Source organism: Anomalospiza imberbis, chromosome 2, assembly GCF_031753505.1.
Source record: "Anomalospiza imberbis isolate Cuckoo-Finch-1a 21T00152 chromosome 2, ASM3175350v1, whole genome shotgun sequence".
Classification (NCBI taxonomy): Eukaryota; Metazoa; Chordata; class Aves; order Passeriformes; family Viduidae; genus Anomalospiza; species Anomalospiza imberbis.
In genome coordinates this window covers 28,341,804-28,364,057 of record NC_089682.1, presented here as the reverse complement: position 1 = coordinate 28,364,057, position 22,254 = coordinate 28,341,804, and the positions used below count along the sequence as shown (strand labels likewise).

General features: G+C 43.0%; 1 long non-coding RNA gene across 1 annotated transcript; it reads left to right on the top strand.

Moving 5' to 3' along the window:
• The first annotated feature begins 1,584 nt into the window (after positions 1 to 1,584).
• On the top strand, positions 1,585 to 5,048 carry LOC137465866 (uncharacterized). Its single transcript, XR_010994866.1, has 2 exons — positions 1,585 to 1,835; positions 4,928 to 5,048. It is a non-coding gene; the product is annotated as an uncharacterized lncRNA (long non-coding RNA).
• The last annotated feature ends 17,206 nt before the right edge of the window (positions 5,049 to 22,254 follow it).

The window sequence follows — 22,254 nt, the reverse complement described above, 5'->3', positions numbered from 1 at the left end:
CTTTGTACACATGAGTTGTGCCTGTACTCCCAGGACATGACAGCTTGCCAGCCCTGCAGTCACATCAGTTCCCTGGGGCTCCTGGGAATGTGCTGGCCATCCTCAGGGATGGACCCTCCTTTCAAAAACTGCCTTAAAAAGCAGCAGCAGGATGGGGGAAGGGAAAGCAGCCAGAGGATGTAAACCTTGTGCAAAGTCTGTGCAAAGTCTGATGAGAGCAGCCTGCACAGAGGAGCACAGCTTCTCTAGGGCTTGGGGCAGTGGCATGAGATGTGCCATGGCTGCAAGTCCTGCATACAGGGAGGGAGAACAGAAAACAGAGATAGATATGCATCCACAGGAATGCTCTCCTCTTCCTCCTCCTCTTCCTCTGTGTGTGGGTGCCAATTGCTGATAAATTACCATCCTTGACAGACCATATTAGGGTAGCTTGACATGGGCTAAGACCTCTCATCTATCTTTTTAAAGAATTGGGTCATAATCACCTCCTGTGGGCAGTGAGCTTCACGCTTCCCTCCTTCACCTGAGGCTTTACTTCTGAGAAACCATTAACTTACTCTCAGCTCCATGAGCTCTCACACACTGATAGGTGTGACAGCCAGAAGGCCAAAGAGCATGGCATGGGATGTATACATCCTCTCCAGGGGCTGAAGCAGCCACTGCACAGTATCTGGTCTCTCCATCACCTGCCAGATCTGCACCAGCTGTGTTACAGCTGCTGGGGTGCTCCCACACCCCTGTCCTTCATACATTATTGACACACAGGAGCCTTTTCTCCATTACTAGTCCCATACAAGTCCTACAGCCTTGTCCCAAAGATGTTTTTCCCTCTGTTGTTCTGCAATGTCTTTGCTTGAGCAAGACCCTGACATTTCATGATTCAAGTAGTAAATGACTCATAATTAAAATACATACATGACCTGTCATATGCTATATGATGGGAATCATATGCTATCCTATGGGAATTAACCCATTCTTCTCAAGCAGTGGCAGCTCTCCTCAACAGAGCTCATCTCTTGTCTCCCTTGTCTTGCCTTCTTCAATTTCCACCTTATTTTAGAGCTGCTAAAACATCAGTGGGATGTCTGAGCCAAAACCCCATAGAAGACCAGATTTTTGTTCCTCAACTCCTTTGATGCATCCCGCTGCAGCAGTTCACATGGAAGATGCAAGTAAAAGGATGGAGTAAAATGGACCCTCTGCACAGTCTGGTCCCCCATGGGCAGGGGAGAAAGAAGGTCAGGGCTCTCCCATGTCTGATCCTGAATTCTGGGATGAGGCCTGCTTGTGTTTTACTGTATTCTCATTCAGTATATATGTAGTCATACTGGGAATTTCAGTCTCAAACCCACTATTACCCTGGCCTGATTCTGCTCCCCCACCCCTCCCCGTCTGTTTGTTTCAGTCCTGGACTGGAGTCTGAAGTGATGTAATAGGTCTCCTACACAGGAAACTCGGGCTCAGGGCTGGCAGAAGCTGTAGGTTTGGGCAGTGCAGATGTGGGGGCTGCACGCCTGGCCCTTTCTCCCTGTCCCAGCAGCGCCAGCAGCACTGTGACTGCAGCCTTTCCTTCCCTCTTTCCTCCCAAAGCACTTTAGGGATGCCACCCTGGCACAGACCTGCCTCCTAACCACAGGGGTGTTTAAGATGACATGTATATAAATATTATTTAGCATGTGGTTTGCATGCTGTCTAGTCTTTGCTTGAAAGAGCAGTGTTTAGGGAGAGAACCAACAAGTGATGCTTTTTTATAGTCCTGGAAGAGCTACAAACCCAACACCTCCAAAGTAACACAAGCCACTGATGAAAGGAAAAGCCATGTGTTGGTACCACAGGTGAGCAGCCAGGCATCTGCTTTAACAAGAAGTGTTAAAAGGCCCCAAGGGAGCACACCCTTGCTCAAGTTCCTACCAAATGGAGATTCAGTCTCAGGAGGATTAATTTTTTTTTTCCTTTAGATGTTTTCCAGCCATATGGTGCCAGTCTTAAAAATTAATGTCTGAATCATTTATTTTTAATAGGTAAATATCTTCCTTCTGTCTCTTCTTTATTCAGGTTTCCTTAGTAGGACGAGAACCATTTTTTTTTCTTTTTTAATAGAGAATGAGCCTCCCTGTCTTGCTTCTTCAGATCTGTAGAAGTTTTTCCCTGAGAAGTTTTGCCAGAAGGGGAAGGTGGCCATGCTTGTCCCATCCCATGGTGTGGCTCAAGGAAGTGCCACTCTCACCTCATATGCAACACAGGGCTATGGACAAACGTCTCTGCTGTGGAGGGAAGAAACTGTGTTTATGTGATAACATACTTTTTTGACAATATATGTGTCCAGCTCCTCTTACAGACTTCACTGTCATTTTCTTTCTGCTGCTGTATTCCAGTACCTTCAAACAAACCTCAAAATCTCTTCAGTAGCCCTGTTGTTCCCCAGGTTGTTTACCATCATCTCTTGCAAGCTGGAAATGAAACCTTTTATCTCATGAAGGCAATACACAGATGATGTGTGTGCCTGGATGGGTGTGGGTTTAAGTGGGTCTCCTGTTTGGGGGGACTCACAACCTATGCAAGAAAACCAGCACTGCAACTTCCCTTCCCTGGCTACTCTCACTGAGCTTCACTGTCTTAGTGCTAAAATATCCCCCCAAAAGTAGACTGACAGCAGTGGTGGGAAGGTGCTTCCATGTCCAACCTGATGCACTCAGTCTGGGCTATGAAAGGGTCTGGATTACACCTTGCAGCTGGGTTGTTAACTGCAGCAATTAGATATGCAGCAAGTGGATGTATCCAACTCTGTGAGAGATTTTAAATAGGCAGCTCTGGCAGTCCTCTCAGTTTCTCTCAACATGAGGATTTTCTGCTTTACTGGTTTATTTTTGGATATGCAGGCTGCAGAAAAAGGAATTTTGTTAATAGAGACATGCAGTCTCATTTGTGAAAATAACTCCATAAGTATGGGAGAACATTGTGCTATTTTACTTAAATCGGCACTTGTGTTGCTGACTTAGAAGTTGGTACTGCATTTCAAAGACTAACTCACTAAGCCTGATTGGTGTCCTTTATCTTTTGATGTTTAAGAAGTTTTTCTTTCCAAAGTCTTCCTTTCTTTCAAGGCACTTCAATGAAAAGTCTTCTTTCGCCCACCTTCAGAACAGCACGTAACATCCTTCAATTCTCCCTGATTTATCTTCTGTATTCTCTTGACTCAAGGCAGATCATAAATTTACTCTAATTTATGATCTGATGCTACTTTTTTTTTTGTTTTTAATTTTTATTCTGCATTTTCTGAGACATTTTTTTCACCCTAATGAAAATAATGTATCTACTTGGGTATGCTTGTCCAGTATACTGTGGTGTCCTACCATGCCAATAGGGACAATAAATGCATCAACTGGAGGCAGAATCAACTTATTCCTTGCTGATATTTCATCAAGTATCTGGACCTTTTAATTTTTCCCTTGAACTACTACTACTTACATGTTCAAATTCAAAAAAAGTGTGTTTAAAAATAAAGTGAAGGGTCAAACTCTGACCTTGTCTTCTGTGGGAACTGCACTGATGTGGTGCTCAAGACCATGTTCTGCTCAGAATTCCAGAGTAGAAAGAAGAATATTTTTTATTTTCTTTTGACTTTTTTTTTTTTTAGGTGCAGCAATAGCTACAGGCTAAAAGACCCACTTATGTCTTGTTTGAAGGCTTTAGAACAAACCACAGTTTTTTGTGACAGTTCTAGGACTTGTATATTACTTCATTTTTCTACTTTTCTTCTAGCTTTTTGTCACCAAAGGTTTTTGCAGGAAAAGAGGATTATTATTATTAACTTTAAAGAGGTCATCTGCTCCTGCTTCATATCTCTCTCTCCTTAAACCATTATTTTCTGTTTGTGACATCAAATTGTTGCTGTGGTAGCATCACAAAAATAGAAGAACATGACATCATGTCAAATAGCAGCATATCTGGGAACTTTTAAAGGTGTCCTCATTTTCACTTTTTGTTTTCCCAAACCCTGATTTTAATCTGTTTGCCTGAAAAAATAATTTTGCAGGAAATAAGCCTCCTACCTAGCTACCTACCAGCCATGTCCCTTGCTAACATGTATGGCTACCCAGAGTTTTCTTGTTTCAATATGAGATATTCAACATTGGCTAAACATTTAGACTTCTAAATCAGGGTTTATCACAAAAATACAGCTAGATCCTCAGCCACAGATTCCCTGGCAAAATGCTCCATTGATTGGGACTTCTGCCAGGGTGTGGGATAAAGGTTAGTTCATTCTGTGTTCCTGATGGTCTTTTGTAGGACCCAGGGCACATCCCATCATCCTGTAATGCTCAGTTTATCCAAATAGGGGGAATAGGGAAGGTTTGGACAAGATGTAGTTCTTCATGTCTCTGACCTTCTGGAGGTCAGAGACTGGCTACAGCAGGAGGGAAGAAGGTGGACAAGAGGCAAAGCTTCTCCATGTAGGACCAAACAACCTCATGAGTGATGAGTCATCTCTCTGATCCTCAAACTCAGAATTGAGATGATCGCCAGGTTAGAAAAAAGAATCAAATCAAGAACCAAATCAAGAACCAAAGAGTTGCCTCTAAAGATACCATCTGGGCTTTTTCTACTGACATGCTTCTTATTCTGGCATTGTTTTAGGCCATTAGGACCCTTATTGCTATCTTTCTGTGGTCCTTTGGGGTGGCTGTTGCATACTTAAATAAAGTATGCACCAAATATCTTGATTTTCTCATGGATTAATGAAGTGTTTTGTGGCTAAGCAAGGAAAGGGTGTGGGTCCTTCCTTTATATGGCTGCTTATGACTGCCAAAGACTGGATTTAATCACTCAAAGGCTTCTTCCAGTTGTATTACTGATACTAGTAGTTCAGGCTGAGCTTGTAGGAGAATTTGGATTACTGCCCTGCTATGCTTTACTTTGCAGTCAGGCCTGTGTTGGGAGCAGGACTCTTGTAATTGGTTCTGAAAGTCGCAAGCGACCCAGAGGAAGGAGCTGAAGGGAGCTGTCTACTGCCTGAAGTCCACAGATGTAAAAGATTTGAAACCTTTTGACTTTTGCATCACAAACTCTTCTTCTGAATTTTATTTTTTAGAGAAAGTCTTTCTCATTCCCCATGCAGCAATGTCGTCTCTTTGCATATCACAGTCTTAAACCTGCCTGAGGCCTCTCGACACTTTAATCATGAAACAGAAATTCAAGAATCAACAGGAAGGACTTTTGGCAGACACCACAATCCTGCAGATACAGTCCCTTCCTTATTTTCTCTATGAGTTTGCTGCAGAATTTGGCTGAATTGGCTGTGTGACTATTCCTTCATTGACTGCTTCTCTGCTGGTGTTTTGGAGACCTCATTACAGTTCTTCTTATCATCCCCTCCATGATCCTTTGTTTGTCATGTCTCTTTCATCATCTTTCATCAGGCAGGATAACGCAATCTCTCAGACACTGTACAGGTAGAGGCATCCTCACCTCACAGACATTTAACAAATCTGCAAGGCTGCATTAGTATTCTGGCCAGGAGGCATTGCCCTGGCATGGGAACTGGAGAGCAAACAATCAGGGCACATGAAGGGACTGAGGGAGAGTTACTAAAGCTGCTCTTCAGAGCTTCGTCATGGATTCACATGGCCCAATGGGTCTGAATGCCACATCAACTATGACAGACTAGAGGTACCTCCTGCACTGCCCCCTCAGTGCCTCTGAGCGTCTTGGTGGCTTTTCTGAAAGGGAAAGCACAGGGGACTGTGCTGCAGTCTTCTCAAGGTAGCCCCATGGAAGATCTAGGGGAGATGGGAAGGTCCATGCTGGTCCCATGGTAATGAGCTCTGCATAGCTTCTGGAATAACTTACAAGGAAAGAAGCCACCTCTGTCTACAAAGAAGAGAAGAAAATATGAGTCAAAATGTTGCCACAGCAATTTTACAGATATATTAGAGGTATATTGATAGAAAAAGCAGGAACTAAACCCACACAGTATAATAGGAAATAGAAAGTTTAGAAAACATCTATTGTCCTGCAGAGATAAAGAGATGCCAGTGAATGTGTTTTAAAAATAGGAGCCTCATTTCTTTATTTAATAGAAAAGCTGATTGAATTCTCTTTCATATGAAAAATCATCAAATCATAGAATGGTTCAGGCTGGAAGGGGCATTAAAAATGATCTCTTTCCAACCCCCACCTTGGACAGGGACTCCTTCCTCTAGCCCAGGTTGCTCAGAGCCCCATCCAACCTGGTTTTAAACCCTTCCAGGAATGCAGCATCCGCAGTTTCTCTGGGCAACCTGTTCCAGTGCCTCACCACCCTCACAATAAATAATTTCTTCCTAATATCTAACCTAAACATGCCCTCTTTCAGTTTGAAGCCATTATCCCTTGTCCTATCACTACATGTCCTTGTAAGAAGTCCCTCTCCACCTTTCCCTTTAGGAACTGGAAGGCTGTTATAAAGTCTTTCTGGAGGCTTCTTTTCTCAAGGCTGAACAGCCCCAGTCTCAGCCTGTCTACACAGGAGAGATGTTCCAGCCCTGTAATCATCTTTGTGGCCCTTCTTTGCACTCATGTCAACAGGTCCACACACTTCCTATGTCCCCAGAAGTGGATGCAGCTCTCCATATGGGGTCTTACCAGAGTGTAGCAATGAGGCAGAATCCCCTCCCTTGCCAGCTGGTCACTGACATAGAGAGCAGCACCACTCCTTCATGTCCCCTGCTTGTCCCTCCTGAAGAGCCGTGTCCTTCCATTCCAACAGCCCAGTCATGGGAGCCATGTCGCCATGGTGCTGATAAGGCTGTAGCTCTGCAGGCACGCACACAGCCCCAGCTTCTCTCATTTGGTCCCCATGCTGTGTGTTTGAGCAGAGGTATTTAAGCTGGGCCCCCCAATAAAGATGGGGTGCCACTGGCTGGGGTGGTGCTGCCCTTCAGTTGTTCTCCTGATGACCTGTGATCCTTCTCCAGGCTCTGGGCATTTCATGCTGGCCTTGGCATCAAACTGGAAGGGATGATTGAGGTTCTTCTCCCTGAGAAACTTTATTTTAACAAACTTTAAAAACTTTGTTAATCTTCAAGTTTAATAAAGTCTTTAGTTTAAATGAAACAAACAACTGGAAAGGAGGGAGCGGTAAATTGTTAGCTGCCTATCTAAAAACAAGGGAGCTGCAAACAGTTATTCCAACGGCATTTTCTTCATCCTGCTCACTAACTTGTAACTCAAGTGGAATAATTAATTAATTTGAGGCACTCTGAAATGTGCAAATGTGTTTCTCAGCATCTCCTGTAATCAATCACTCTACAGGGAGACAATTAATTTATCAAAATTAGGAATAACTGATAGGGTTGTTTCACAGTTCCTGTACCTGTAGAGAGGAAAACAAAACAATTAATTAAATAAAAGGAAGAATTTCTCCAAAGCAATGACTCCCCAGCCAAATAAAATTCAACCTTTTGTGGTAATGAATTTATTTTGGGCTTGGTGAGGAAGGTGGTGATCTCCAAAGGTAAGCAGCTTCCACAGACACCAGTGCTCAGAAACTGTATGAGCTCTCAAGCTGCAGTGCTGTTGCCAGGTGTCAGCACTTTCTCCTACGCCGTTCAGCAACATTTGAACACCAGCTTCATTTTAGACTCATTGGCTCACTGATTAACTGCTGAGGTGCAGTTTCATCAAACGCCTGGCCCTGCGGCCATGTGGGCATGTAGGCAGCTGCTCCCTCTGCCCCTTGGTGTCACCTCCAGGATGTGCTGGAGGTCACAGTCCCCACAGCAGCCCTTTTGAAAGACATAACTTTTTCCAGGCCCTGGCAGAGGGGGAGCTACCAGGCCTGAGGCTGCTGGGGGCAGCCACAGGGCTCTGCCCTTTCACAGGCTGCAGCAGCTGTTAGGTGCACGTTCACTTACAAAATTTGATGTCTTGATGCTTATCTTGAGCTAAGCTCAATGGAACCCCAAGTCTGGGGCTTTTGAGTGATCCTACAGTGCAAATATTAGATACTAATTTATAGAAGTAAGAATAGGAAAATGAAGTAACCAAAAGCTTGTCTCAAACTCTCTTGAGGTTTTTCTTTTGAAGACATTAGGATTTTGATTTGGTTCTTGAGAAAAATATTTTTCTTCCATGAAAGAAACACTAAAAGTATGTTGTTCCTCCATTCAAGTATAGGATTCTTCCACATTTTCTCTGTATAATGAAGCATTATAGACTTATTCCTAATCAGTTTGCAGCAAGGAGTGAAGAGCAGATCCTACACACTAGGCTTTATCAGAGAGATAATGAAACCCATATGACATTTCAGGGCAAGCTTTGAAAGCCTTTTCCTTAGATAAGCTATCATCCACTCTGTAAGCAAAATTCTTGTGATTATGGGTTTCCCCCCACCTTGATTTTCATTAACATAATCATTTGCATAAAAAGCAAGATTCTTTTTTCTGAAAAGTCCATATTCTCCTGCTGCTTGTTTCCCCCCACACCCCCAAAGTTTTCTTTCTCTGTTGGCAACTTGATAAATCACTTCCACTAACTCAATTATGGTATCACCAACACAGCTTTATCACTTCAGGTGATAAGGAATAAGCAGCAAGGACAGCCACAAAACCTGCAGGAATACAGATTATGTTTCCATGTCATTTGCTCCATTAACAGCTTGTATGGAGTGTTTGAAAAAAATAGAAGGAACAAAAAGAAGGCATGATAGAAAGAGATTATATTCTTTACATATCTCAAATGCTTACAGCTGAGGTAATGCATAAATTATGAGCCTCAGGTAGGGCCTTCTGAGAGCAGTGGAAGGACTTTCATCAGCTCCAGTGAGTTTCAGATAGAGCAATGCATTTGGAGTGAAGCAGAGTGCCATTATGTAATGACAAAAATTAGAGGAGGAAAAAAAAGATGCAAGTGAGAAGAGAAGAAAGGCTGCAGGCATTTTGCTGACATGGATATGAAGGTTCACAGCATAAAGCCAAAAGAGATCCATATCTAAATGGAAATGAGGAAACCACTACATCTGAATGAGATTTTGCTGATCCAGTCTAATTAACCTGGTAAATGTTCAGATACTTTAGTAATTAAACTTTAACTTTAGAAGCTAAATTGCTTCTAAATAAGCTCCTGGGGTTTATTTTTTTATTTTTTGCATGGAGATCAACAGTATTCTTGTCTTCTACACTACAAGAGTCTGGAGCAGAATTCTGGCAGCCATCATTATAGTCCAAGCCACCACCAGAGACAGATTTCAAGAGGAATAGATCCATATTTAATTATAGTGAAGAAGACCTATGCAAAAAGAAAAATATTAAAGAATTGTAACTAGCAAAATTTCATCTAGTATTTAAATCACTAAGTGCTACAATCAACATGTGTTATAAAATAAAATGCATTGTGGGAAAGTTAGGGGATGAAACTACAGTGATAACGACAGGTTGCTGTGAAAGAATAATGTCTGGTTAATAGTCATCACCCAAAACATGTTTAAATATTTCTAAAATAGAGGCACATTGCCACTTGGAAAATATAAGGAGTGCCTGTAAGACAGGTGAATCTGTCCCAGGCAGGCTATAAGAGTGATTATGAATAGCCTTCTCAGCACAACTTCCCAGGGCAATGTTGCACAAGAGGAGCACCAAACAGAAGTAGTCACATTGTCTGTGCAGCATGCAAAAGACCACTCTGGAGAGAGATGCCCGTGTATGAGGTTCATGCTGCATGAAGAACAAGGAAACTGGGGAGAGCCACAGGAAAACAGTGCAGGTGACCCTCAGCCTGAGACCAAGCCTTCCCAGGTATGACTTGAGGCAGAAAGGCTGTCATTCTCACCTAGAAGAAATCTTAGCAGCCTTATGTTCCTGCAGACATAAAAATCTATCTGATAAGGGAATGGTGGAGTGGTATAAAGTTACAGACAAGGGGATTACAAGATCCAGTGGGTAGAAATTTAAGTCAGGTGAAGTCAACCTTAACACAAGAACTAATCTCCTGCTGCTAAAGTTAATGGAAAGTTGCAGAGCCTGAATAGGGAAGAAGGTGGGTGCCTCTGCCAGTTTGTGTTAACACATGCCCTTTACAACACACTGCTCTCTTTGGATCATCTGCACATAATACATACAGAGCCACAGAGTGGTGAGCAGGCAGGAGAGGCCAAGGCACGGGGGGTCAGGTGCAGAGGGAATATTGGGGCAGATTTGATCTTGTATAGGCACATACTTCTTACTTGCACTGCTGCAGGTGGCTGTGTGGATGAAAATGCAGTGATTCCTCTCTCTGGTGCCTCCTTGCTGCATGGATGAAAATACAGTGACTCCTCTCTTCGATGCCTTCTTGCTCCACAGAGAGGCTGGGGAACACTGCAGGTCCAGGCAGTGCCAGCATGTGTTGACAAGGCCATTAGTGCAATGAAACTCCCTGCATCCAGGCTTTGTGCAGTTGCCTGGAAGGTTCTGGGGGGGTTGTTTTTATCCTGCCAATGTTTGCCTACTGTATATGTATTTCAGAAAAAGGCAGAAAGAGGAAATTTAACAGGGCACAGTAAATCCAAACAGGATGGATCATAGCACACCAAGGCAATTGTTTGGTGCTCAGATATGATATCAACACCTCTTTTGCATTTTATTTAGCCCATTGACAGATACAGAATTGGGCCAGAAGAAACCTTTGAGCAACATCTGCTGATGTCCACCACGCTGGGGAGAGGCCACCATGGGTGTGCTGACTCCTGCTGCCCACTCCTGTCTGACACCACCACAACTTCCTCAGCTGATGGACCCCAGACTTTGCTTCTGTCTCTAAAGAGGAGAGTGCCACTGGGATGCAGTGCCATGGAGGGAGTCAGCTTGGGTTTCCTGAGCTTTGGGTACCTGAATGCTGAGCAGAAATGAAGAGGTTTCAGTTGGGAACTGGACTTCTCCAGCTTCCTGCTGAGCCTGGGTGCAGCCCTTTAATTAATGGGAAATAATTGCATTTGACAGAGGAAGAGCCTGTCAAGCAATATGGGAAAAATTACTTTTGATTTAACAGAAGTCATTTTAACCTGAGATGTCCTGTAGGAAGTAGGTGCAGATATGCATTTCTAAGAGCAGGATATGTTGTCTTTTCAGAAACATTCCCCCTTCACTGGAGATATGTCCTATTTGGACAGTGGCTGAAAGACAAGAGATGAAGGCTGCTGAGCCTGATGTTTCCTACCAGCTGGCACCACTCCACCTTCTTGCTGCATCAGAGGGATGGCAGCAACCAGTGGGGTGAGATCTGCCAGGGCACGTGTAGGCTGAAGTTGGACCTGAAGAAGGCTTAGGATGTGCAAAACCTCTTGACTTATTTGCTTAGCTTTCTAGAAGAAGCTGGCACAGACTGAGCTCAGCTCAGCCCCACAGATATCCAGGAGGAACTGGGCTCCTCAGTTCCTGGACCTCTTTGAAATTCTCAAACTTCCTCTCCCCTCCTGCCTCTGGGGCAGGGGCCATCTCAGGATGCTTACTTGTAACTTATTTCATAACGTAGTGAAATAATAATGATATGGGAGATCTTAAGCTCACTAAACTCCAACAACTAGTGTAATGTGGAGTTTGAAGAGTTGGCGATCATAAATGGTTAACTAACAAGTGTTTACAGTGCCTCATGATAGTTGCTGGCACTAAGACAAGGGCAGTAAAAAGTGGATTAGATGAAGATAAATGTGAGACACAGGCAGAAACAAGTACTCTAGCAGATGTGTGTGGAAATTAATGGGGTGGTGATAATAACAAATTCTGATTCGCCACACAGTAAATGTGTCTCTTGATAATTGGTTTCCAGCAGAATACCAACTGGGCATGCAGAAGACAGAAACCTAAATGTGACATCTCCACATTGCCAATGCATTGGATGGACACAGAAAAGGTCAAAAAAGATGGCTGGAAAAGTTGTTTTGTCCCCTGCAGTCTTCAAGATTTTATTTTCTGGATCTGTGACCAAGTCTCTTGACAAATAAATCCCCAGGGATACCAGGGAAAGATTTCTCCCAACTTGAGCTGAGATCCTGGCCATGTTCCAAGCATTGCTGCAGATATCCTGTCTGATGTGGGACGGGCAGCCACCACTGACCCCACATGTCTGCTCATCTGCCAAACTGGGATGTGAAAACTCCCACACAGCACAATGCTTTGCCAGATGTGTTATTGAACTTCATGTGTTTATGTTTGTGAAGAGAACATGGGATGAAAGGCATTGCAGAAATGCAAGATATGATTTGTTATGATTTAAAAGCCATTCTGGTTTAGCAATGTTGCTTTCAAATATTTGCATCCTGCAGGCATTTCTAGTTAATGACTCAAGCCCAGCTTTTCTTTTCCGGTACCAATTTTTTAAAAAAGCAGAGTGGTTTCCAAACCCTTTGGAAATGGAACTTTGAGCATGCCTGCTGCAGCCTGTATGACCACATGGACCAGGCTGTGGCTCCACAGGCATGGAGGCATGGGAAGCCGTCCTGTTCTTGCCTCTGTTCCCCACATGAACAGACCCAGTTTCTCCCCCATCTTCACTCTACACACCCATCCTTGCAGGCATTGCAATGAAGGGAACACAAACTGAGCAGGGACGTTTTGCCAATGTGTGTGGAGTTGGGGCTGTGGCAGGGCAGGGAGGGCAGGAAGCCCCGAGACTGGTGTCACTGGTGCTAACTGTAAAAAAGACCCACCTCAGCGCTGGTAACCAGAATTTCTTCACACTTACCTGAAGTGAGGTTTGCATGAATGTGAGAATAAATCCTGTGGTATGTCTCTGAGCCCCTGCTAAAATCCAGTAATTTGAATAAATATAGGAGACTAAAGAAAAAGACAATGGAATTTACGGATTTCCATCTTACATCCTAAAATAAATGTCATTTTCCATTCCCAGTGGAGGTAGCAAGTACCTCCCTGCTCAAAGTTTTCCTGCTGAGAACACTCTGGCCACATGTGATGGTGCTGCTCTCCATATATTCTGGCCCATGGCTCCTTTCTCCTGGTCTCCCCCTGTTAAGCCACACCAGTCCTGGGCCTCATTGCCTTGGGCTTGGGTAGTGAGGAGTCAGCAGCTGAGTGCAGTGCCCAAAAAATCCCCAAAAGGACTGGGTGGGGATCTGCTGACTTCAGGCTACCAACAATGCAGCCCAGTCAAATGCATCTAATTTCCCAGTCACTGCTTCTTGCACACATGACCTGTTAAAAGGATTAAATTAAAAGAATTCCCAGAGCTAATCTAGTGATGATATGATGAGAGACAGGAGCTCAAGCATATCCCAGAGGTGACTGATCGGGTTTCCTAGGATGTATTATTTATGTGGCCATCTGCTTTAGACAAGTGTTGAAGTCTGAAAGGGGAGGAGGATTTTGATGGAATTCACTCATTTAACTGGGACAGGGTGATGGTGTAAGAGATGCTGTGGTTTCTCACCACTCTCACCATCCCTCTCCAAAAAATGATGCTGTAGTTATTTATGGAATAAAGCTGGCAGCAGGGTACCTCTGTGTCAATGCCCTCAACAAAATGCTGCTGAGCTCTGTGAGCTCACGTGTGTCCTCACAGAAGGGGCCATTCATAGCAAGGTCCATTAGCATAAGGGAGAGAGGTGCAAATATGTTCTAGTCTGAGCTACTGGTACTGTGAAAAATACAGGAGTACCAACAGAGCCATATCTGGAATGTGAGGAGGTACAGGGGGTGGCCAAAAAGAGGCAGAGTCAGCAGGAGAACAGGAAGAATTTCCCCAAGATAGATGATTTAGTTACTATATAGCTCAGTAACTGCAGGATCTGTTTACAGCAATTACAGACAACACAAAGCAAAATCACAAATGTAAAAAAGGACACTGTCTTTCTTTCTGATTTAGACTGAAATGCTATTTAAATAACATGGATCAAGCAATCTGAAATAAAATATCTTAATGAACAGAATTCCCTTCTGTCCATCTCCCACAGTGCTAAAAGTAGCCACATTCTGCTGACATTTCCCCATCACATGTGCGTTATCAGATTTTTAAATATTGAAGCTTCCTGGGGGAAATGTCTAAGCCTTTCTTAGTGATCAAGAGTGAAAGTCCTGAAAGTCTCAAATCTTTGGTTGGGAAAGTTCTATTAAATCTTTACACAGAAATTTGCTGGAAGCTACCTGTCAGTTTGCTGCCCACTTTCCAGTAATTCAGACTAATGACTCGTCAACACCCCTCTTTTTTTTGCCTTTTGCATCTGTCTAGAAGGAGCTTTCTGCTCCAGTTACTGGTTTAATAACACAAGGCTATGTACTGAGGCAAAATTCTCACCCAATCTTACTTGATTTGTCACATGACTGTTTTCCTAATCCTTATTTTTCAGTTTTTGAAAAACATTATCTGAGCAACTATTTCTAAAGATATAAAGATTTATACTTCTGAACTGGGGTATTGCTTCAGAGCTGTTCTTCTGGACACTGGGTTTATGCAGGAAAGTTTTGATTGCAAAAAATGCAGTGTTAGAGTCACAGGCTATAAGAAAGGTGAATGTGAACATCAGAAATCCTTCCATGCAGATTTTGCTTAGCTGAAATTTCAGCTTAAATTTCAGTTCCTGTATTATGGAAGGTTTGTTGCTACCTATCAGTGTTTTACCAGACAGACAGGGAATTAGACTTCTGTCTGATAGATGGTGTGTTGTATCATCCGTGTGCTGAATGTTCAGGCTGGGGTAGGCAGCCTGCAGAAGGAGCCTGGATTAAGCCATTTGGCAGGATTGCTCTTGCTCATGAGCTTTATTGAGGTGCCTTTCTGGTGTAGCTGCAATCTCACTTTACCCTCGGCAGTGGCACACTGGGGCATCATCGGCCTCTTCTGACTGGAGGATGGTCATGGATCATCATGGATGGTCATGGATTGTGACAGCCAGGAAGAGGGAGCAACAAAGCTCCTCCATGAGTGGCCTTCAGCCACAAGTGTAACATCAGCTACCCTTCCTTGAGGGTCTGTGGCAAAGGGCTGGGTGCCCTCAGCATCCCCTGCTCTGTGGCACCTGGACAATGAGGGTCAGGGTGCTACGAGCTGCCTGTGTGCAGTAGAGGGAGTCACATGGAACCCCCTCCATCGGGCAATGCAGGCCTGTGTCCCTTGCATACTGCCAAACATCCATGAAGGCAACTCTTTGGCACATGCTTCAGTCTCTAAATAGCCAGCAAGGTGTATGCAGACAGAAACCTGCATGAAGATGAGTGCCTGGGGACAAGCAAGGATATGCACTCTCTTCTTGCTGCAAAAGTTGGAGTCAGCAAGGTGATAAAAACCAATCAAGCCACTGGAGTCCCTTTTTGTTGCTGTTGCTGTAAAAATAATACTTGGGACAGATTTGTCTCTCCACCTCCCTGTCCAAAATTGTCTCAAGGACTGGATTTCTCTTCCAGATCACTCTGATTGGCAGCCCTTCCCCTACTTCAAGGAAATGGCTCACAAAAGACCAGACCTTTGGGCCAGATGGAGGGACAGGGATTTTAAAGCCCTTACAGGACAAAAAACTGGAGTGGCTTGTCATCTGGGTGGCTTTTGAGCAGGTATCTCTGCAGACACTTCATTTTCCAGGAAAACAGGCTGAAATGTTATGAGAACTTCTTAAGGAATACCTACAGCAAGAAAACCTCCCTATGGGTTGGCACAGCCCTTATCACAAAGCGTCTTGCTGCTGCCACTGTGCAGTTAAAGCAGGGGTGAATCCTCCATTATTGCTGGGTTAGTTTTTGCTGGATTATTCTTCTGCCAAATTATTCTTCTGGTGACTTAGTGAGTTAAACTGTGCAGGTGAAGACATGATGTTGCTAAGTCAAGGCGGTATAGGCGGTGAGAGTACCTCCTGGAAGGGATGAAGGGAGAAGAGAGGCTCTTCTTGGTGGTGAGACGTCCCAGTGTGTCAGTCTCGTCTGACTTGGCTCTCAACATTGCATGGTGTTTTCCTGTCCCCTGTGTTGTGTCTCATTCAGTCAGTAGGAGGGTGAATCAGGAGATCAAGTGAAATGTTGGTAAGGTTGTTTCTCTCTTTTCTCTTGGGGTATTTGCTGCCAAAGCTGCTTCCCTGATCTGGAGCACTGCACAACTCTGTGAAGGGCCATGTGGGCAGACACAGCAATGTGGGGAAAAGCAGGGCAGAGTTTGCTTAACTCACCTTTGCTGTTAAAAAAACATTCACCACATTGGAGCTTCACGCAGATCAGACATGAAGCTAAATTTTATTTTTCTAAGAAGGCATCTCTTGAGTAAGCACTGATGTTTTCTGGGGAGTCAGCAAATAAAAAAAAAGGCTTTTGGTGGCTTCCAGGTGCTGTTCCTTTAGGTTTAAAAATCTGTGCCAAATGTATTGGGTTTTGCTGAGTCAACAGCAAGCCCCAGTCATGGTGCTTTTGAAGTCTGCATGATCATGTTATTTCCAAGTGGCGGCAGTAAGTAAAGCCTCTCCTCCCAGTACTCCTACATGAAGGTGGACATGTGGCTGGCTGCCTGGAGGTGAGGCCCCTGTGCAGTGTCTGGGCCCTCATTGATTGCTTACAGCTGCTTTGCCACTGTATGTCCAGGTATGTCCCATGAGCAGGAATATTCACCCTGATGTGGCCAGACATCCTGAAGTATGATCCAAAGGGTACATCCATTTCCACTGAATGTCTGGATATGTATCTTAGCCATTCTGGCTCTAAAATTATGTAATGTGCCTCCAAAATACAGCTGTAACTGCATCAAGTGTTTCTTTAAATTGATTGCAATTCCCTTAGGCCATTTGCAACATTACCAGGATACCCCACTGAAAAAAATAGCTTTTTAATATACAGATGCCACACTCATTGTCTATTCCTCATTAGCTACATATTCAGATAATTTGATGTTATTTATGTCCATCTTGTTTATTCCTCCTGGATCATCTGTAACAATAAGTTGAAACCACTGCACTTGTGGTAAAACACAGTTGCTGCCACAGCCTTGTGAAGTTCTGAGCACAATGGGTGTTTACCAGGAAAATGGGCCTTTATGAATGCCAGCCTTGTTTCCTGCAGTAAGGGGAGCCTGCTGGTCATGCCTTTGGCCTCTGGCCCTCCTGCTGACCCAGGTGTGCTGTCCCTCCTGTGTCTCAGCACTGCTGTACCAACACACACTGGTTCCCAGCACCTGCAAGGAATTAAAGAGCTCTAAAATGCTCCCTGGAGCTGGGCGCTCATCATACAGTACAGCTGACACAAAAGCTGAAATTCCTTTCACATGAGAACATGGGTACATCTGCTTGCAATCATCTTCCTCCAGGCAGCCAGCCTGATCAAGGAGAAATGTGATTCTCCACACTTGGTCCAAGGAGTGCTGAGTAGATGCTTACAGCCAAGGGGCTGGGATTTGGGAGAGGCAGAATAAACGCGCCTTTCACGCCCGGCATCCCCACCGGTCTCGTGGCTCCTACGCTCTCAGCTTTGGTCGCTTCTTGCCCTGCTTGCAGGAGGCAAGGTATGCTGAAATAAAGAGAAACTTGTTCTGTGGCAGGAAAGGTCGTTTCTTCTGGCCAGGCATTCCCATCCTGGAAAGGAGACAGGAAGCATATTGCATTAAAGGTAAACTGATAAAATATTTGTCTGCTGGAAGATGGGGAGGAATGTCAAAAACATGTCAGTGTTCTTTTGAAAAAATTATTGTGGCATCTTACTCCTTCCCTGACAACAGCTGTGGGGTGTCATAAGAAATGTTTTAGCCTTCAGTGATCTGTAGCTTCATGCAGGGCATTTTCCTTGCTGGAAGGATGCTCTTTGTCTGCCTGTGCACGCCTGTGTGTGTACACGCTGGGGTGTGAATGCGTGCTCTGCAGTGGAGGAAATGACTGAAAGTATTAGAAGTGAGTGGACATAGAGGGGATATTAGCAGAGTGTCTGGGAAATCTAATGTTTGTTTGTTATTACTTTCTTTGTTGCAGCTGACTAATGAGAAAACAACTTTAAAAACCACTTCTTTGATGAAATGTGCAGTTTGTAACACAGATGTCTTATGGTTTATGTACTTCTGTAGATTTGTCACATTCCATGTTCAAACTTGCTTTTTATGCTACTACACAAGAGAACTGAAGAAGTAATTTATAGGTACAATTAAGAATGCCATGTTTGGAGAATAAAGGGAGAGTGTCTGCAACAAAAGCAAGCTTGACAATTGAGAGGCTCAGCTTCACTGTGATTCCTGAAAGCAAGCTGAAGGCAGCAGCCAGAGTGTAATTTTAGTCTTCAAATCTGATCATCAGTCAATATGTTTGTTAATATGTTTGCCCCACCTCCTCAGGCTGGACTTTACTCATAGTCCAGATATCTGAAGATTTGAGCCAGGTTTGCAGAAGACATTAAAAACTCAGTGATGCAGTTGTAGCCGCAGTGCTCCAAGGGCACGTGCATCCCAATCCAGCCACAGCATCCCTACAGCTGGACTGATTAAAATGGTCAGAATTGACAGCTCACCACAATCCTGCAGGAAAATGCTGTGCTGGGGACACAGGACCTGGGGCAAGGCAGCCTGCTCTGTGTATACTGTTTGGAGGCATGTGGTTAAATCAGGCATGGGCTGCTCCTAAACTCTTTGAACTGAACTCTTGCTAAAACCTCCTAAGGTCTTGGTTTCAGCCAAGCTATATTCTTGGCCTCAAACAAGTGCCTAATAAAGAAAGCTGTTCTCATGAATAAGTCTTACTTTGGAATTTTTTAAGAATCTGTCTTGTTTAGGGAAGTTTTGGTAGGGTGGAAGAACACCATCCCTTAACAAGTGCAGAGAACAGTGATGGACATATAATGTTTAAAAAAAATTGGCATGCAGAGGTTCTGTATATTTTACCATCACAGTTTATTCACATACATTCATGTACACCAGTAGAGTTTGAAGGTGACTGTAGAATGATCTGTTCTAGAGCATGAAAATTCAAAGGGAAACATCTGTCATTAAAGAACAATAGGAAAAAGCATTTATTTAGCACAGGCTGAAATACAGAAATGTTTGCATGTTGTGTTTGCCTTGATTTACTATAGGGAAGACTTAATGATATAAAGAAGCATTGTCTGTAAGACACTGTGTGAGGTCTGCAGTTTTCTGGGGCTTCTCACATGAATGTTCATTTGTGTGTTCTAACATACTGACACAAAATCCACCACGGCGTTTTTAGAGGCCTCATACTCAATGTATTTTTTAATACGGCTTCATTCCCTGCGAATACTAATGTGGATATATAGAGATGAGAAGCTTTCTGATGACAGACAGATGGGCTGCCTTTAAGGCTGTGTCAGTGAGCTCTGAAAATATTGATTGTCAAGTGTGGTTACTGAGAAAAGATGCTGAAACCTTTGGAATTGAACAGTTAACAGAGTGTGCATCAAACCTGGATTTTCAGTTATAGGAAGGATAAGCCCTTACATTAGTCCTTCCCGGTGGCAGCCATTAAATCTGATGGTTGGGTCTTAGTGAAGCTATGGGAAAATGCACATCTGCATTCCTTTTTGTGAGTTTGCTGGCCCCAAGCTGGGCAACTCTTTGGGGCCTCCCCTGGCAGGGGAGACTTTTCTGGAGCAGTTCTGTGGACTTTTTTGGTCTTCAGCTTTTGTTTATTGTTATCTTATCAAAACTTTAGCACACTGTTTGCACTCAGACATTGTATGCGTGAAAACAGCACAAAAATGGTTAACAACTTCGTGTTGCAAGATCTTTTTAAGTTTAATCAAAAACTAAACTATCTAATTAAGAAGTGACAGATTATTTCCCTTTTTAACCTAATAACTGCCTCTAAAAAACCTGCAATGTAGATTTTTCTACTCAATTACAAGATACCACCTAAACCCAAGAAGAAAGAGGAAGAAGAAAGAAGAAAGGAACTCGAGACAGCACCCTATACCCTCCATCTTGAACTCATCTATAACATACTAAAAATTCTAAAACTTAAATTTCTCAGTCATGTAACATACTATACAGCTATCTACAATCTCTACAATCTTTTTCACACTTTTGTGGTTTCTAGTTTACTAGAAAACTAAAAATCAAAGTCAGTATTTTCCTAAAAATCAGACCACCTCAGAGCAAACAAGATATTCCCCTTACCCTAGGTTCCCACACTTTGCTTTGTGAAGTCTGTGCTTACAGAGAATATTCTTACCACTCGCCACACAGATTTCATCCACAGCAGGAGGATGAGTTTTCATTCTAGGCAGGAGGCACAAGCACAAGTCTTTAACTTTGGGGAGTAAATGGAATTTGTCAAGGCCTTGTAAAATCACTCTTGCCCGTCGGCCTTTCTAATGTTACACCAGTGCCCTTTGCCTCCTCTGTCTCTTACTCGCAGCCTCTCTGTTCCTTGTAGTGCTGTCATCAGCCACCAACCTTTTTCAGGTATTGCCTGAAGCTACTGCTGAGCAATTGATGGGAAAACAATATTGGTTAGGTTAGAGGAAAGTTGGCTTCAGCTGGCATTTTTGTATAAATTTGGAGAAATACATTTTTAGGTGACTTGTGAATATACAAACTCTACACTATCACCTGTCTCCTCCTTCCTTTCACATCCAAGAGAGATGCATTGATTTTAAGGCTAGATGACTTCACTCTGAGCTGACCACATGCATAATTCAGGTCCTCTGACATGCCTGCATAAAGTCATATTTCAGGATCAAGAAGAGTACCTGTGACAGAGACTGTCTTTTGACAAGGAGAAGAAAACCTCTCATTGATTAAGAAAGATCCACGTAGTCCAAGACAATTCTTTAGAAGTTGTTCCAGTATTGTTAACATCCATCTGATGTTTCCCCTTAGACTCTGAGCCCATTACACATCCAATTAGGTTAAAAGGGCTTCAGAAGGGAGGCTGCTCCACTACCTGCACATGCATTGTCCATGCACAGAATTCAAATATCAGTAAGAAAAATACATATGTTTCATAAGTGTAGTTTTTCTTGTCATAAACTCAGCCTCAGATCATTTGGGATAATTTGTTCCTGAAGCTGCCTATATAGTAGAGGAAGGAAATAGGAAGATACATTTTCCATCATATTTGCTATGCAGAAAATGTGCTTAGATCTTTGATTAATGTTCCCAGTTTGTTTTGTTTATTTACATATAAGAGTTTAGTCCTACGTAATGAGAGCTTATTTTGAAATGAAAATATATGATATTTAAGTGGAGACTGGAGATGAATAGTAGAGAGACAGCTCAGATGAAATAATAAGAGTTCGAATTTGTTCATTATGATACCAAAGTGAAGGTATTTTGTCAGCCTTTGTTTTAATCTGTTTCTTTTTTTTTAGCCTTGCCTGGAGTTGCCTGTGTGCTTGCAGGGAAATCAATCTTTGCCTTGGGATCTCTCCATGGCTAGGGACACTGATTGATTGTTTCATATATTGAGATTGTAGGTTTGATGGGAATTCTATAGGAATGGTGACAGCAGTGGAGATTTGAGGGTTTTGGCTTCTTTACTAAAATAAATACCTTACAACATATGTTCCTTCCTATCAGATAAAAAGTCCTCTCTCCACTGTGTATTTATCCCTTCTTTCTGGTATGTATTTCTCATCTCTTGTATATTTCTCTCCTTCCTCTTCAAATATCACATTATGGATTACGTATAATATAAAATTAGTAAGTCACGTAAGATTAGTATTATGGAAAAGCTTTTCCACGGACATATTTAGTGGTTTTGTAATGATTCAGTGATTTGATTGTATTTTTTGGTGCTTTTTTGGTGCTTTTTTTTGGTGATTTTTTTTCTAAAGTGTTAAATAATTTCTCATGACATGGCCAACTCAAACCCCATAACAAAAATTTCATATGAAGTTATCAAGGGTAAAGGATTAGCTTTACTAAACCCAAGGACAACTATTGTATTTTAATTAGCACAACCACAGATTTTCTTATCCTAGTGCCTAAATTTTGCACAGCAGCTGGTCAGGCCCAATCTCTGAAAATTGTGCTCCCATGATGGGTATGGTGTTCTTCAAAGTATGACTGATCTATCATTTTCTCTTAATTGAAAAAAAAAACCCAAACAGCAGAAACCTTTCTATTTGCTCATATCTCCTCCCTGATGTCCAGCAAAGCATTGGAGTCACAGTCCCTGGAGCTTTTTAAAAGATGCATGGATTTGGTACTTAGAGACATGGTTTAGTGGTGGCCTCAGTAGTGGAAGGTTTGTTGTTGGACTCCATGGTCTTAAAGGTCTTTCCCTACTAAATGTTTCTATGATACAGTGATCTTACCATGTCTGGTTAACAACTGAAATTCAGAAAGTTCTTCACAGAAAGGGTAACAACATTGCAA